This window comes from Canis lupus, chromosome 22 (genome assembly GCF_048164855.1).
Source record: "Canis lupus baileyi chromosome 22, mCanLup2.hap1, whole genome shotgun sequence".
Taxonomy (NCBI): Eukaryota; Metazoa; Chordata; class Mammalia; order Carnivora; family Canidae; genus Canis; species Canis lupus.
Window position 1 is genome coordinate 39,913,867 of NC_132859.1, and position 15,582 is coordinate 39,929,448.

General features: G+C 41.3%; 1 long non-coding RNA gene across 2 annotated transcripts; it reads left to right on the plus strand.

Annotated features, from left to right (window-relative positions):
• Positions 1–8,269: 8,269 nt before the first annotated feature.
• Positions 8,270–15,346, plus strand: LOC140614495 (uncharacterized). Of its 2 annotated transcripts, XR_012015349.1 has the most exons (5): positions 8,270–9,168; positions 9,301–9,475; positions 12,570–12,750; positions 12,861–12,932; positions 14,956–15,346. It is a non-coding gene; the product is annotated as an uncharacterized lncRNA (long non-coding RNA). The 2 variants fall into 2 exon arrangements; XR_012015350.1 differs by lacking the exons at positions 8,270–9,168; positions 9,301–9,475 and adding an exon at positions 11,651–11,813.
• The last annotated feature ends 236 nt before the right edge of the window (positions 15,347–15,582 follow it).

Below are 15,582 nucleotides of genomic sequence, written 5' to 3' on the forward strand. Positions count from 1 at the left end.
TACCTAAAATCTTAAAAAAAAAAAAAAAAAAAAACTAAATGCAAGATATAAAGCTGTTAGATTTTTAAAAGAAAATGTAGGAAAAATTTGTATAAACTTCAGTTAGGAAAATGGAGCAAACTATGTTGGCTTGTGTGAAAGGGGAATGTTGTCAGGCAGGGCAGAACCAAGGGTTCCAAGAGGGGAGTCTGGAATCACAGAAAATTATTCCCAGGCCTTGATATCCCAGTCAAGGAACTTGCAACTGGACTACAATTTGCCTGACTCAGCAATTAGAATTGCTGAGGCCCACTCATCCTTCTGTTCGCTCCCTTTTCTGAACAGGGATATGGAGAGCAGTTACCCTATGCCTGTTTCACCACTGTGTTGCAGGAGGGGCGGCACAGATGCCCTGCTTCTTCCATTTCCGGAGTCATGACAACTACATGCAAGGAGCTGACCTTAAGGAACCACACCTGAGGAGCTTCTCTCCTGAACTACACTCAGGTGACAAGATTCTGGACTGCGGGCTGGCGCAGTGATGGGTTGAGACCCTTGAGTGTGTTGTTGTTTTGAGGTTTTGTGTTTTTTTTTAAGATTTTATTTATTTATTTATTCATTAGAGACACAGAGAGAGGGCAGTGACATAGGCAGAGGGAGAAGCAGGGGAGCCTGACGCAGGACTCCATCCCAGGACCCCGGGACCACAACGTGAGCCGAAGGCAGATGCTCAACCACTGAGCCACGCAGGCGCCTCTAGATGACTGTGTTGTGCATATGGGAGGAATATAAATCATTTGTGGCCTGAGGGTGGGCTGTAGTGCTTTCAAAGATATGTCTGCACCTTCTGTGATATGCCTCCCCTCAAGAGCTGGAGCTAGGTTCCTCTCCCCTCGATGTAGAACGGACTTGGTAGCCCACTTCTAATGAGCATAATATGGCCAAAGTGACACAATGTCACATCCAAGGTCAGGTTAGAAAAAAAGACAGTGGTTTCTGTATAGGTGAGCCCCCTTGCCCTTTCTCTCTTCACCCATTCTAAGGGAAGCCAGCTGCCATGATGTAGGGACAGTCAGGCAGCCTAGGGAAAGGCCCACGTAGGAGGAATGAGGACACACCAGCCAATCTGTGAGTCATTTTGGAAGGAGATCTTCTGGTCTCAGCCACAAGTGACCTTGAAAGTAGATCATCAGCCAGTAGGGCTGAGGAATGACTGCAGCTCTGATGGACACCTCCATGCCAACCCCATGACAGATCCTGCACTGCAAGCACCCAGACAAGCTGCTTCCACATCCCTGCCCCTCAGAAACTGTGAGATAATCAATATTTGTTGTTTTAGGACACTAGGTTTGGGATGATTGTTATTCGGCACTAGAGAACTAATACAAAGGGCTACCTTGAAATGGTATTTTGTGATTTGCATCTCTTGGTTTTCTTTCCCAAGACTACTAACCAGCTTTTCACATCCTGAAGATATGGAGTATGAAGCAGGAAAAATAAGAGAATTCAGGACAGGTTAAATAAGACATGTCAGTGGTATTGGCAAAAGCAAAGACATAGTAAAATGGAACAGAAGTGCGTCTAGAAATAGTTCCACGTAAATATAGCCAATTGATTTTGAGAGAAGTGCAATTCAGTGGTGCTTTCTCTGCTTTCTTTTTTCTTTTGCTGCTCTAAAAGATTACCACAAATTTAGTGGCTTAAAACAACACAGATTTATTATCTTGCAGTTCTGGCCGTCAGAAATCTGAACATGGGTCCAACGAGCTAAAATCAAAATACCAGCAGGGCTGTGTTTTCCTGATCAGTTCCTTACATCTTCCAGCTTCTAGAGGCCACCTGCATTCCTTGGCTCATGGTCCCTTCTAGCAATGACATCACTCCAACCTCCTTCTGTAATTTCATCTCCTTCTCTGACTCTGACCTTCCTATGTTCCTCTTATAAGGATCCTTCCATTTACATTGGGCCCACTTGGATGGTATTTTCAACAGGTAATACTGGAACAACTGGACTCTCACATGCAAAACAAATATGAACCTTGACCTATACTTAGACGTTATACAAAAATTAACTCAAAATAGATCATAAATCAAAATGTGTAAGAGGAAGCTCCTAAAGCTTCAGAAGAAAACATAAAAGAAATCTTTGTGAAGTTGGATTTAGAGAAACAGTTCTTAGAAACTACATCAAAAACACAATCTATTGTTAAAAATAAAAAAATTTTGACTTTGCCAAAATTAGAAAATTTTACTCTGCAAAGATACTGATAAGAGAGTACCTGAAAAGACAAGCCGTACAATGGGGGCCATATTTACAAATCATATATCTGACAAAGGACTTGTCTCCCAAGTAAGTAAAGAACTCTTGAAATGCAGAAAAAAGAAAATAAACAGCCTTATTTTGTAAACGGTAAACAATTTAAACAACCACTTCAGCAAATTATATGTACAGATGGCCAATAAGCACAATGGAGAGATGCTCACCATCATTAGTCACTAGGGAAATGCAAATCAAAACTATAATCAATACTGCATACCTATTAGCATGTCTATACACACATGCACACCTGCACACACACACACACACACACACACACACCACAAAAATTGGCAAGACTAAGGGTTGGTGAGAACTGAAAGTAACTGGCATTCTTACGTGTTGCTGGTAAGAATGCAGAATAGGATAGCCAACTTGGAAAACTCTTCGGCAATGTCTTTTCTTTTTTAAATTTTATTTATTTATTTATTTGAGAGAGAGCACATGAGCACACAGAGGGAGAAGCAGACTCCCCACTGAGCAGGGAACCCAACGCGGGGCTTAATCCCAGGACCCTGAGATCATAACCCGAGCCAAAGGCAGATGCTTAACCAACTGAGCCACCCAGGTGCCCCTGGCAATATCTTTTCAAGTTAAACGTACACTTACCATATTTATCTAAGGGTAATGAAAATCTGTATATGAATGATTAACAAAAAACCTGTGTGTGAATGGTTAAAGCAGTTTTATTCATAATCGCCAAAACCTGTAAATAACTCGAATATCCCTCAATTGGAGAATTAACTAAAAACAAAATAAAACGGTGACACCTTCATACAATGAATAACTACTCAGCTATAAAAGAGCAAGCTGCTGAACCATGCAACAGCACAGGTGAATCTCAAATGCCTTCTGCTAAGTGAAAAAAGCCAGACTCAAACACACACTATATGATTCCATTTATTTACCTCTCGAAAAGGCAAAAAACTGTAGGGATGGAGAACACATCAGTAGTTGCCAAGGGTTAAGGATTTGACTAGAAGAGATAGCTGGAGACAATATTTTGGAGGAAAAGGGTAGGGTAATGGAGGTGCTCTGTATCTTGATGGTGATGGTGTGGTTATAAGCACTCCATGCACTTGGCAAAACTCATAGACTGTCCACCAAAAAGAATACATTTTATTAAATGAAAAATTTTAAAAGAGGTAAAAAATACATATGAGGTGAAATGTCCTGTGTTCCCTCATGAGTTAGGAAATGGATACCCTATCTCAGGGAATAAAAGGATAGTTGGGTGGGAGGATAGATGGATGGATGGATGAATGGATGTCTGCCTTCCTACATACTTATTATGATCACCTGCTCAAATTTTTAGGTTCCTCGGGTGATATTACTCAGACCTTTTGGGTAGGAGTACACCCCCCTCAGCTACAGTGCAGTGAGCAGCTGAGGCTAAATGAGATGCCAAATGTGAAAGCTCTTTATAAAGTGAAAGTGTACTACAAATGCCAGCTATGTCACTGCTGAAGGAACAATCTACATATTCATTTGTTCTGCAACAATGTCAGCCTCCTGAAAGGCCACAAAGCAAATACTGCAGGTTAAAAAAAATCCGTAGAGAGGTGCCTGGGTGGCTCAGTTGGTTCAACATCTGACACTTGATCTCAGCTCAAGTCTTGATCTCAGGGTCGTGAGTTCAAGCCCTACTTTAAAAAAAAAAATCCATAGAGAATCCCACCCTGTCCAAAGATGAAGTAACATGTAGGTACACATACATGTGGATACATGTATAACACAAGGTCACTACTAATGACCACCTGTAACCTGTCTCCTTCCCAACCTTCCCCTGTTGGATCTCCTGTCAGATCCAACTCACCATCTGACAAAATGTTCTCTGAAGGATTGGAAACAGAGGATGAATCCTCAGCATTTCCCTGACTAGGAAAATGAAACCCAGAAAAAAGACGAGATTTCCCCAGGATCACGCTGTGAGTTGGTGGGGGATTAGGGGGTCAGCCGTCTTATGGTAGAATGTTCCTGACTGTATCCCATTTCAATTGCCGTTTTAAGTATGTGCACACAATTCTTCCAAGTCCCCAGCAGACCAGCCCAAATAACCAGCGTGACAGATTACAGAACCAGGCAAATATTCCAGAGACTTAAAAAAGGAAAAACCAGTTTAATGTTCCTATAAAGGAAAACAGCTGTCCAAAGAAATCTGTTTAAACTTAACAGAGCATTGTTAACTTTCTTTTTGCCTCAATCTGCTGGGGAGCACCTGATTTCTCTCTGCTCTTCCATGCAAGACAACAATGACATGATTATGGGTTATTTTGCCTGAAGTGTTTCTCAATCTCTAAATATGAGCCAACCTATGCTCTGATCAGAATTTTTTTAAATATAAATTTCCAAGGAAAGAAGGGGTTTAGTGGACGTGAATGCTTTTATCTACAGGTCTCAGAATTGGTTTTCCTAGAGTTTAAAAAGAGACAAGATCGCTCTGCAGAAAATCTATAATGCACCTTTGTACGCTCAGTCTAAGAAAAGAGAGGGAATTCCAGAAAGAAGCTGCCACCTCATGTTGATGTTTCTTTCCAGATTAAATCTAACATTCAAGTTGATTTCTATAGGCTGAAAACTGCTGAAGAAAATAAAAGTGCCTAAAGCAGAAGACCGAAAAGCAGTAAACGAGGAGATCCTACTTTCTCCACTCCAGAGGGCACGGAACTGAAAAACAAAACCAAACAAATTAAAAACAAATAAATAAAAGCATGGCCAGTATCTCTGGACAGGTAGAAAGCTCATTTTTGTGAGAACTGCATTCTAGCCCGTAAGGGGTCATGAATCTGGGAGAACTAGAACTGAGCAAAATAAAAGGGTTTCCACCCTTCTCTCCACTGGGTTTCCCACTCAGGATGGGCTAGAATGCAAAAGAGAGGAAATCACTTATGGAGATTGATCTTGGTGCAAAGGTGGGTGCTGTATTTATCCATATCATGCCCCTCTCACAGATGAATGGTTTACTTCCTGACAAGACACATTTAGGATCATCATATGCTTGAATTTACTAGCAGGTATTACATGGTAAATTATTTCTGGCTATAAAAGCATGCCCGATTTATGTGCATGGCAGAGCCCTAAAAGTATGACTATTACAGTGTCAATAGACAGTATTTAAGTGCTAATAGTCTCCTTATGAACATTTATGAACATCATTCATTTTTAAGGAGACAGAGAAGATTTAGTGAATTGGCAGATGTCAGACAGAAGAATTTTTGATTTTACTCGATCTCGAATAGCCTGCTTACAATACATTTCATCAAACAAGCATTTTGGCATGGGAGTTGGGAAAGCTGTGACACCGTGGCATTTGGGGTCCGGTGGGCTTGGGTGGGCATTTGGCTTTGCCTCTTCCTTGTCACGGGGGCAAGTCTCTCTCGGAAACTCAGTGTTTTCATCTGAAAAATGTGGATGACAGTACCCACCACATGGTGCTATTATAAGGCTCATGGAAATTATATTTTTTAAAAATCCTTCAGATCATTCATAGCATAGGTTGGCTTATATTTAGAGGCAGAGAATGGCTCATACTTAGAGGTTAAGAGACACTCCAAGTAAAATAACCCACAATTCATGCCACTGTTACCTTGCATGGGAGAGCAGAGAGAAATCAAATGCTCCCCAGCAGATTGTAGCGAAAAGAAAGTTACAATTCTCAGCTAATGAAAAGGAAGAAAAGAGGAATGTCCTCACCATCAGCATATCTCACCACTGGTGCTATACCCTGTCAAGTGAAAACTATTCACAAAATGTCCCAGAGTGCTGTCTGTTGATGTCTTGCTAACAAGAAAGAAGTGTTAAACAGAATCTGAGCAGACACAAGCATTGGATTTATTGACTCTTTGGACGGGAATTTCACAACTATATTAATTTGGAACTGCAGTAATTGAGCTACTTAATTCTATCACCTGCAAAATCCATAAGCAAAGTCCGATCTCCTTATTTGTCCCTTTTATTTGATATTTTTCAAGAATTTTGATCAGTAAATACCAAATATAGTCCTGCAATAATTTGAATTTCCTGTTTTATAGCTGTTCTTTCCATTTGGCTCCCAAGCATTTCAGTTCATATTGGGAATTCCTCTCCCTCCTTATCCAATCTCGTCCTTTGATTGTACTTTATTGAACCGTGTCTATTGATTTTTCTATCCTTATTGAGTTTTTTTCTCCCTCTTTAGTTATGGTAGATTCGCACCATTAATGGAGAGTTTCCAACTATGTCAGTTCTTTTCCAACTCTTTTGGATAAATACATTTAATTTTCCAAATGAGTGTACCCAATGGCTTTGAGTAGTCATTTATACTTTAGTATAAATGGGTCTTTACCATCTATTTAGTTAATTTGCATTCATAAGAAAATACAAGATTGAAGAAGATGCACAAAAGAGGGAAAATGAGGGGCAAATTTTCAAATTTCCCACCCAGATGTGGGTGATAATCTCCTAGAGAGAGCCTAATTTTTAGTTTTCCCTTGGTCCCATTCTGCTGTTACCACTGCTCTAGGACTTACAGGCTTGATCAACTGTCTCCCCTCTGCTCTCTGGATGGTGGCATAATTTTAACTTCAGAGACAGGCTACCCCAGGGCTGCAGCAGCCACCTGAGGCATGACACCTGGTGAAAGTATCAGTCTTCCCTGTCTTGCCAGCCCTTCTCCCCACTTAGGTTCCGCTATATCAATGCTTATGACATGGCTCAGACTTCTTTCTTTATGTCAATAAATGTGATTATCTATTCCTTCCCTAGATTTTTTTCAAAAAGATATATCAAAAAATAATTTAAAAAATCATTTGTCATTCATATGTCTTGCTTGAGGGTTCAGAAAATACAGCTGCTCAGCTATGCCCAGATCTCAGGAACAGGATCACTATTCTTATCGCTTCCCAATTTCCAGGCATGCCCACACCTGGGGAAATGAGAACTGGAGCATTCTGTTTTATAATGGAATTTTCTAAACTGATTCAAAGGAATTTTACTGCTGTCACAGAACCAGTCCTGAAGACAGGGCTTTTTAAAAGGGTCATTTGATTCCCTCATCATAGGGATGCCTGGATGGTTCAGTCGGTTAAGCATCTGCCTTCCACTCGGTCATGATCCCACAGTCCTGGGATCGAGCCCTCCATCAGGCTCCCTGCTCAGACAGGAGTCTGCTTCTCCTGTCCCCAACCCTGATCGTTCTCTCTGTGTCTCTCTCTTTCAAATAGATAAATAAAATGTTAAAAAACAAACAAAAAATGATTTCTTCACCATAAGCCAATGCTGAAAAGTTCACAAGAGGCCTCTTCCACGACTACTTCTTTTCATTCAAATTTCTGGGTCTGTGGCCTCAGCTGTTGCTCAAGGATCATCTCTGTAGGAGAGATATCAGATATTTCAGCCTTCATGTCCCCCTTCCTTTTTTCTTTAAAGATTTTATTTATTTATTCATGAGAGACACAGAGAGAGAGGCAGAGACACAGGCAGAGAGAGAAGCAGGCATCACGCAGGGAGCCTGATGTGGGACTCTTTCCAGGGATTCCAGGATCACGCCCTGGGCTGAAGGAAGGCACTTAACTGCTGAGCCACCCTGGCGTCCCTATTTCCCCCTTCCTTAATCACACCAGTTTGCTGTATTCAAGGCTTTTTTCCTGTACCCAGTGAGTGAGTGCTCATTTCCTTGGATTGCTGCAAGGGTCAGCCCCACTGTCTTTCCGTATACCTCACTGTGGCATGGTTATTCTGCTCAGATCAGTTAGTACTCCAGAGAAAGGAAGAAAATTACGAACAGAGTCATGTCCAAGTTATATCATAATATATGTTTATAAAACCCAAAGTCCATTCCATTGCCTTTAATTTGTTTCTGCTACTTCAGAGCTGTATGACCTCTCTGGGCCTCAGTTTCCTTATCTGAAACTGAGTGGGCAGTGAAGGCTACCACACCTCACCAGTGACTTCTGCAAAGGCTCATGGAGATTTGTAAGGAGGCCATCTCACAGGCTAGCTAGCATATATAGGATCATGAACACATCTGGATGAGCCCATGGCTTATCTAACTCACTCTGCAGATCTTTATACAACATATTCTGTGCAAAGTCACGGTACAGCTCTCAGCACTGTGTGTCAGCTCTACCCTGATATTCCTGCTCCCTACCCAACCCTCACCAAGATCCCCCCTGCAATGCAGTCTGACCAGTTCCGTGTAGGAAACAGTTTCCAAGCCAATCCTGAGAGGAGGTCGAAGGAACATTCTGACTTCTCAGATTATCAGTGTCCCTCTTCCTCCCATAGCTGCCCCCTCCCCAACTCCAGCTGTGTGCTTCATAAGACAAATCCTTTTTCTTACACGGCCACACCTGAATGCTCTGAGATGGGCAGCTTTCTAAACTAGGCTACTTAGAGTCATTCCTGGAACACTTTGGAACTATGATTGAGAAAATACTGTCCTTCTCTCCTGCTATAAGCCTTGGGCAGAGAGGCTTAGGAGCTTTGCCAGCCATGTCCCTGGCTGTGTGGGCAAGGTCAATGTTCAGGAATAGGGAATCAAGCCAACAAACACAGAGTTGAGAGTTGGAGGGAAGACTTCTTTGCATAAAGATGTCCTCAGATCTCTGTACACATCTGCTTTTCCTAAAGCCTGGCTGTTGAACCCATGCTTTGTTATATAAGCTCCCCTGCCCCTCCCTCTGCCACCAGGTGGGGTTCTGTGCTTGAAACCAAGAGACATCTAAAATGAACAGGGAAGCTTATCCATTCAGCCAGAAGTGTCCCAAGAGAATTACTCCTTCCTCAATACTTTCCTGGCGTCGTCTACAAGTCTCGGTTCTGCATTGACCCCTAGGTCCTTGATGATCTGCTGGCACATTCTGTCTACTACCTCAGTCTACCAAGGAAGTATGGTATGTTATGGTGACATAACTATTTCTCAAGGGTCTCTAACAGAGTAAGCATTTTACATCTATTACTGCTCTTCATTATAAAAAATTATAATTTTTTTAAAAGATTTATTTATTTATTTATTTATTTATTAGAGGGAAGAAAAGCACACGCACACGTGGAGGGAGGGGAAGAGAGGGAGAGTCCTGAAGCAGACTTCCTGCTGAGTGCAGAGCCTGATCCTGGGCCCCTGAGATCAAGACCTGAGCCGAAATCAGGAGTGGACAGCCTAACCAACTAAGCCACCCAGGGCTAAATTATAATTTTTAGGTAAAATCATGACTCAGGTGCAAATGTGAAATAAATATGTCAAAATTTTTATTCAACTCAATTAATAGGAAACCAGTAAGATGCTAAAAGTGGTTCAAATAAGAAATGGAATTATAAAGATTTATATTCTCCACCAGGCAAAATTACCTGGCATTCCTATGAACAGGAATTGTTTGTATTACAATGAACAGGGAATGTTACCATTGGTTTTCTCAGCTTCATTTCTACTCTTATAGAGTTGTTTAAAAGAGAGAGAGAGAGCACCTAGGCAACTGCAGGTCAAATGCGCACACCCCTATGGAATCAGGTGTCTCAGAAGCTCCTCTATACAATGTCCAGCACTCCCCTGAAAGGACATCTAGTCATCTCTTTTGTTCATTTCCAATTCCTGGACAGTCTTTTTTGACAACTACAACCTTGTAAGAGAGAGATGATTATACTCAATAAAACATCATCGTCACTTTGGAGATGAGGAAACTGAAGGTCATAGAAGTAAGAAACTTATTTTGATCACATGCTTTAGTATAATGGCAAGCTGGGATTCAGACACAGCTCTGATTCCAAGATCTTGACCCAAACTATCTGAGCTGGCTAGGGCCTCAGGCACACTTCCTGCCTCACCCTAGTCTCACTAGGGGAATGGGTCACTCGCTTACTCATTCACCCATTTCACAGACATTGCTTTTATTAGGAGCTGTGATGAACTGCAGTCTTAATTCAATCAGCCTGAAACCACCAAGAACAAACCTAGGGTGACAAAGTCAGGTTCATTGACCTACTGCAGAGGAACTGCACACCGGAGGACCCACAGGGTGTCCCACCAAATGAAGGAAAAGAAAGAATGACAGAATTGGGAGGAAGGGAGGAGTTAAGGTGAATGTCGATAAAGCAGGATTTTGAAAAGTCAAAGGAAAGCAAGACTGTGCATAAAGGTATCATAATAAGTCCTGGACTATGAAAAGGACCAAAGGACCCGTTTCCGTGGAAACAATAAAATTACAATAGCTGTGGAATGTTGTGTCCTGAAACCTCTGATCCGAACCTCTGCACCAGAATTGTAAATAGGGGCTGCTTCTCAATGTTAATGACTGACCCCTCCAGGCAAGAAGGGAATTTTTCCTTTTTTAAACATTTTTTTATTATAATTGACATATCGCATTGTGTGACTATGAGTAGACAATGTGTTTGTTGATTTGTACATTTATATATTGCAGTGTGAAGACCACTGTAGTGTTAGCTAACACCTCTTTGGCTCTGCTTAATTTTTGTTTATTTTTTGCATGGCATGTCTCGTTCTTACCAACATAATTCCAAACAGATCAGTTTCTGAGAGTTTGTGATTTTAGAAAAAAAGTTTCTCCATGAATAAGAAAGCAGTACTCACTGCAAGAAGGGAGTTCTTCAGACACTTTATAGCTACAGTGTCCTGGAGAGAAATACTTATTGTTAACTTTGGAACTGATTTTTCCTGTGTCTTTTATTCCAGCCTGATGAATGGTCGGTCAGGCAGATTTTGAAAGTCTAAGCTAATTTTTACTTTCTCACATCTCAGCGAAAGTGATAAACGGGTCATTATGACACAGTTCTAGAAGGTGCTATAATAGAGGATTTAGCTTAGACTTAACTTAGGTTTAGGAAGACTGCCTATAGGAGGCAGACCTCGCCTCTGGGAAAAGCAGAAGTTGGCCAAAGGAAGGTGGGAAAGATGGTTTACAGTACAGCAAGGACATAGGCAAAGAGGAGGGACAGGGAAGCAAATTGAAGGAATTGCAAGTACTGGTGAAGGTGAATCAACAGTCTGGAATGCTGGGGAGAGTGGCAACTGATAGATACCCAGACTCTCCTATGTCCAAGTGGAAAGCACCCATCTCCTTGGAGTATGTGTTCTTTAGGGAACACTTCTTTGAGTGGTCTTCCTATGTATGTATAAATGACAGGCAAGTAGTCCTGAGTGGGGAGAGCGCCAAGGGGAATCCCATTTCCTAGGGCACTTGCTTATTTACCAAAGTTGATCCCAGCAGACAAAACAGGGCTATTTTGTAGACTTTGCACTGAGCTTTCCTCTCCTATTTCCTGAGAACATTTAGGGGAACCAGGCTGGCCTTCAACCAAACCTTTCTTTGCAGGAAAGGACAATGAGACTTTGGAGATAAGAAGTTACAAAGAGATGGGTTGGCCTTCCAGGAGAGAACTGGATTTAGCCAAGGGTTGTATCATTTCAGGTCCTGGGAGAGAACAGGTCTCACATTGACACAGAATAATCCTCTCATTTGTCTCTTTACTACTCCAACCCAATCAGAAGCAGAGGGCAACAAAGCCTGGGGTGCTTTCCCAAGAGGTCAGCCTGCCAGGGTGTGAAGTAGGGTAGAGAAGGGAAAATAGTAGATCTGGAGGGACAGAGTGGAAACTCCCAGCACAGGGGTTAATGCTGAGAGTGCTTTCTGACCTGCTCAGGCCAGTAAGTGGTTCTTTGCCAAACAGCTGAGTTGGGGAAAGGGAGATGAGGGGAGTTGTTACTTACAGCCCAGTAGGCAGAAGCAGACCCAAGGACGGTGGACCTGGTGTCTGCAACAAACTGCCACCTCAGGAGATAGGCAGGCACAAGAAAGCATTTTAAATACCTTCCTTACTTTGTTTTAATTTTAACTATTTTGTTTAAAATAATTTATTATTGAAATTTATTTTAAAGATGTTATTTATTTACTCATGAGAGACACACAGAGAGAGGCAGAGACACAGGGAGAGGGAGAAGCAGGCTCCTTGCCGGGAGCCTGATACTGAACTCGATCCCAGGACCCTGAGATGATGACCTGAGCTGAAGGCAGACGCTCAACCACTGAGCCACCCAGGTGCCCCCTTACTGAAATTTTAAAAATGAAAGGAGTGACTGTGGTTGCACTGTTACTTAGTGTGGCAAGAGCAAGGGGCTGGATCCCTGAGCAGATCTGGAAGGAATGCCAGGTAGAGACTTTATCTGGAAGGCATTGTGGAGCCACAGGAGGGCCTGCAGCAGGGAGCTGCATATTTTACTGGCCTGCTGTTGTTGAATAATTGCCCTGATAACAACCTCCTACCCTCTCATTTATCCAACCAGGAAGGATTACACATTAATTCCATTGTCAGCGGACTTTCCGACCCAGAGAGAGAGGACAACCAGAGAACTCTGGGAATCAAGAGGAGAGGGCAAGGAGCCAAGGACAAAAACAACTACTTGTTTTTCAGTCTTGAGCCTTGAAAATAAATATGGAGTAGCATTAGAAGAGTCTTGTTTCTAGGTATCACACTCTTTGGTTCTTCTACATTTCTGAGCTTTTGAGGAATGTTGGTTTCGAGAATGTTCTGAGCTTTCATTCAACAAAACGATTTATTCTCTTCTCTGTGCCAGATACCAAAAGAACAATGGAGAAAAAAGCATGAGTGCTGCTCTTGAGACCCTCACAGACTTGCAGAGCAATAGGTACGTGAACAATTCATTGAAAGTGTGTGTTGAGCCCTAGAATAATGCAGGGCATACTCTAGACACACACATATACACAAGATAGCTAGAATTTTTAAAATTTATTTTTAGAAAGCAGGTACAAATTAATTATACTCCTCAGTACTACCTACAGCATCTCCCGTCATCACTCTTCTGGTTTTTTAATTTAATTTGATTTGATTTTTACAGAGAGAGAATGAGTGGGGGGAAAGGGTAGAGAGAGAGAGAGAAAGACAGAGGGAGGGATTCCTGGGTGGCGCAGCGGTTTGGCGCCTGCCTTTGGCCCAGGGCGCGATCCTGGAGACGCGGGATCGAATCCCACGTCGGGCTCCCGGTGCATGGAGCCTGCTTCTCCCTCTGCCTGTGTCTCTGCCTCTCTCTCTCTCTCTCTCTCTCTCTCTCTCTCTGTGGCTATCATAAATAAATAAAAATTGAAAAAAAAAAAAAAGACAGAGGGAGAATTTTAAGAGGCTCCATGCACAGCACAGAGCCCAATACAGGGCTCACTCTAATGACCCTGATGGTGACCTGAGATGATATTAAGAGTCAGTCACTTAACCAACTGAGCCACTCAGACACCCCAGTCCTCTTTCCTTTTCTCCCATTCAGTTCCCACCCCTATACTCTTCCTCTTTGTAGATACCCACTTTAACAGATAAGTACTTATCTTGTTGGTATACTTGTAAAAATAACACGAAAGCCATATCATGCCATAGATCTTAATCTGCTTCTTTCAGTGAACTCTCTGACTTTAAGATCTATGCATGATGCACATGCATATCTAGCTCATAGCACCTAACTGCTGGAAAATATTCCAAAGGTTGTATCTATTCCATAGTACATGTTCCATTCCTCTGTTAATAAAAGCCTGGGTACTTCCAACTGCCCCACAACCATGTGAAGGATGAAATGAACACCCATAGACCTGTCCATTCGTGGGCTGTGAGCATGTTTCTCTGGCATATTTATTTACCCAGAAACAGGCTGGATGTGTCGTGGGATATATGCAAGGTCCCTAAGTACTGGCATACTGCTCTCCAGAGATCTGCATTTGGTATTGTCTGACTCTCTAACCTAATGTTTGCCAATCTTGTGGCTGTAAAATGGTATTTCATTTTATCTTGGATATCTTTGTTACCTAATAAAATTGAGCAATGCTAGTCATTTAGATATTCTGTACAAAGACCACTTGTGCATTTTTTAATTGGATTTACTTTATAATCTAGGTATTATTTATGTCACTTGTAAATGATGTAAAAACCTTCCTGTGTTCTGTGTCACAATTGTCAACTTTGCCTATTGTATATTATTTAAAATAAATTCTTTTTTTAATGTTTTCATCTAAATTCCAGTTAGTTAATATAGTGTTATGTTAGTTTCGGGTGTACAATATACTGATTCAACACTTCCGTACAATACTCAGTGTTTATCAGTACAAGTGCACACCTTAATCTTCATCACCTATTTAAAATAAATTCTTAATCTAAATGTAAGATAATCCATTAACTATTTTACCTTGTGGTTGGTGTGGTCTTGCTTAAGAAATTTTTCAACCCCACCCTCATCACAAAAATACTCTTCTACATTTTCTTCTTTTAGCTTGATGGTTTTATCTTTCCATAGGAACTTAGTCCATCTATAGTTCACTTATAGTTGGTGTGGTGCCAACTTTATCATCTATCAAGTTCTTTTATATACAAAGGTTTATTTCCGAGTTCTCTATTCTGTCCCATTGGGCTAGTCTATTCACCCACAATTACCATATTGCTTTTGTTAATATGGCTTTATAATATGTGTTGATTTCTGGGAAAGTGAGTCTTCCTTCTTGGCTCTTCTTTATTTCCAAATGAATCTAAATATTCATGGACATAGACATCTTAGAGGAAGATGGTAGAGATCCTGAAAAATCTAACTGAAATATTTCTTGGATTGCATTAGATACCTAGACTGGGAGGAAATTGGCGTCATTACAATATTTTTTAATATTTTATTTATTTATTAGAGACAGAGAGAAAGAGAGAGAGAAGCAGAGACAGGCAGAGGGAGAAGCAGGCTCCACGCAGGGAGCCCGACGCGGGACTCCATCCCGGGACTCCAGGATCAGGCCCTGGGCTGAAGGCGGCGCTAAACCGCTGAGCCACCGGGGCTGCCCGCGTCATTACAATATTAAATCATCCAGTTCAGTACTGTGCACTGTCTCTTCGTTTGTTTGAATCATTTTCTATTTCCTGTTTTAAACTTTTAAAATTTTCTCCAAAGAGGTTTTAAGTACCTCTTTGGTACTTTATTTCCTAGATACTTTATAATTTTTGTACTTGTGATGGGCATCATGTCTTCTATTATACCTTGTGGTTGTTATTGCTGGTATAAGGAATAAACACTATTGAATCTTGTATGATTATCTTTTTTCTAGAGACCTTGCTAAAGTCATATATTTTAATAGTTTACTTGTTGATTCTGTTGGGTTTTCTATATAGCTGAGCATATCATTTGCAAATACTGACAATTTTATCTTATATTATTATCCTTTTACCTCTTACAGTTTTTTAAATGCCTCTTTGCATTGACTAGAGCCAGTAGTATTGTGTTGAATAGTAGTGGTGTTATCAGGTATCTTTGCCTTATTTCT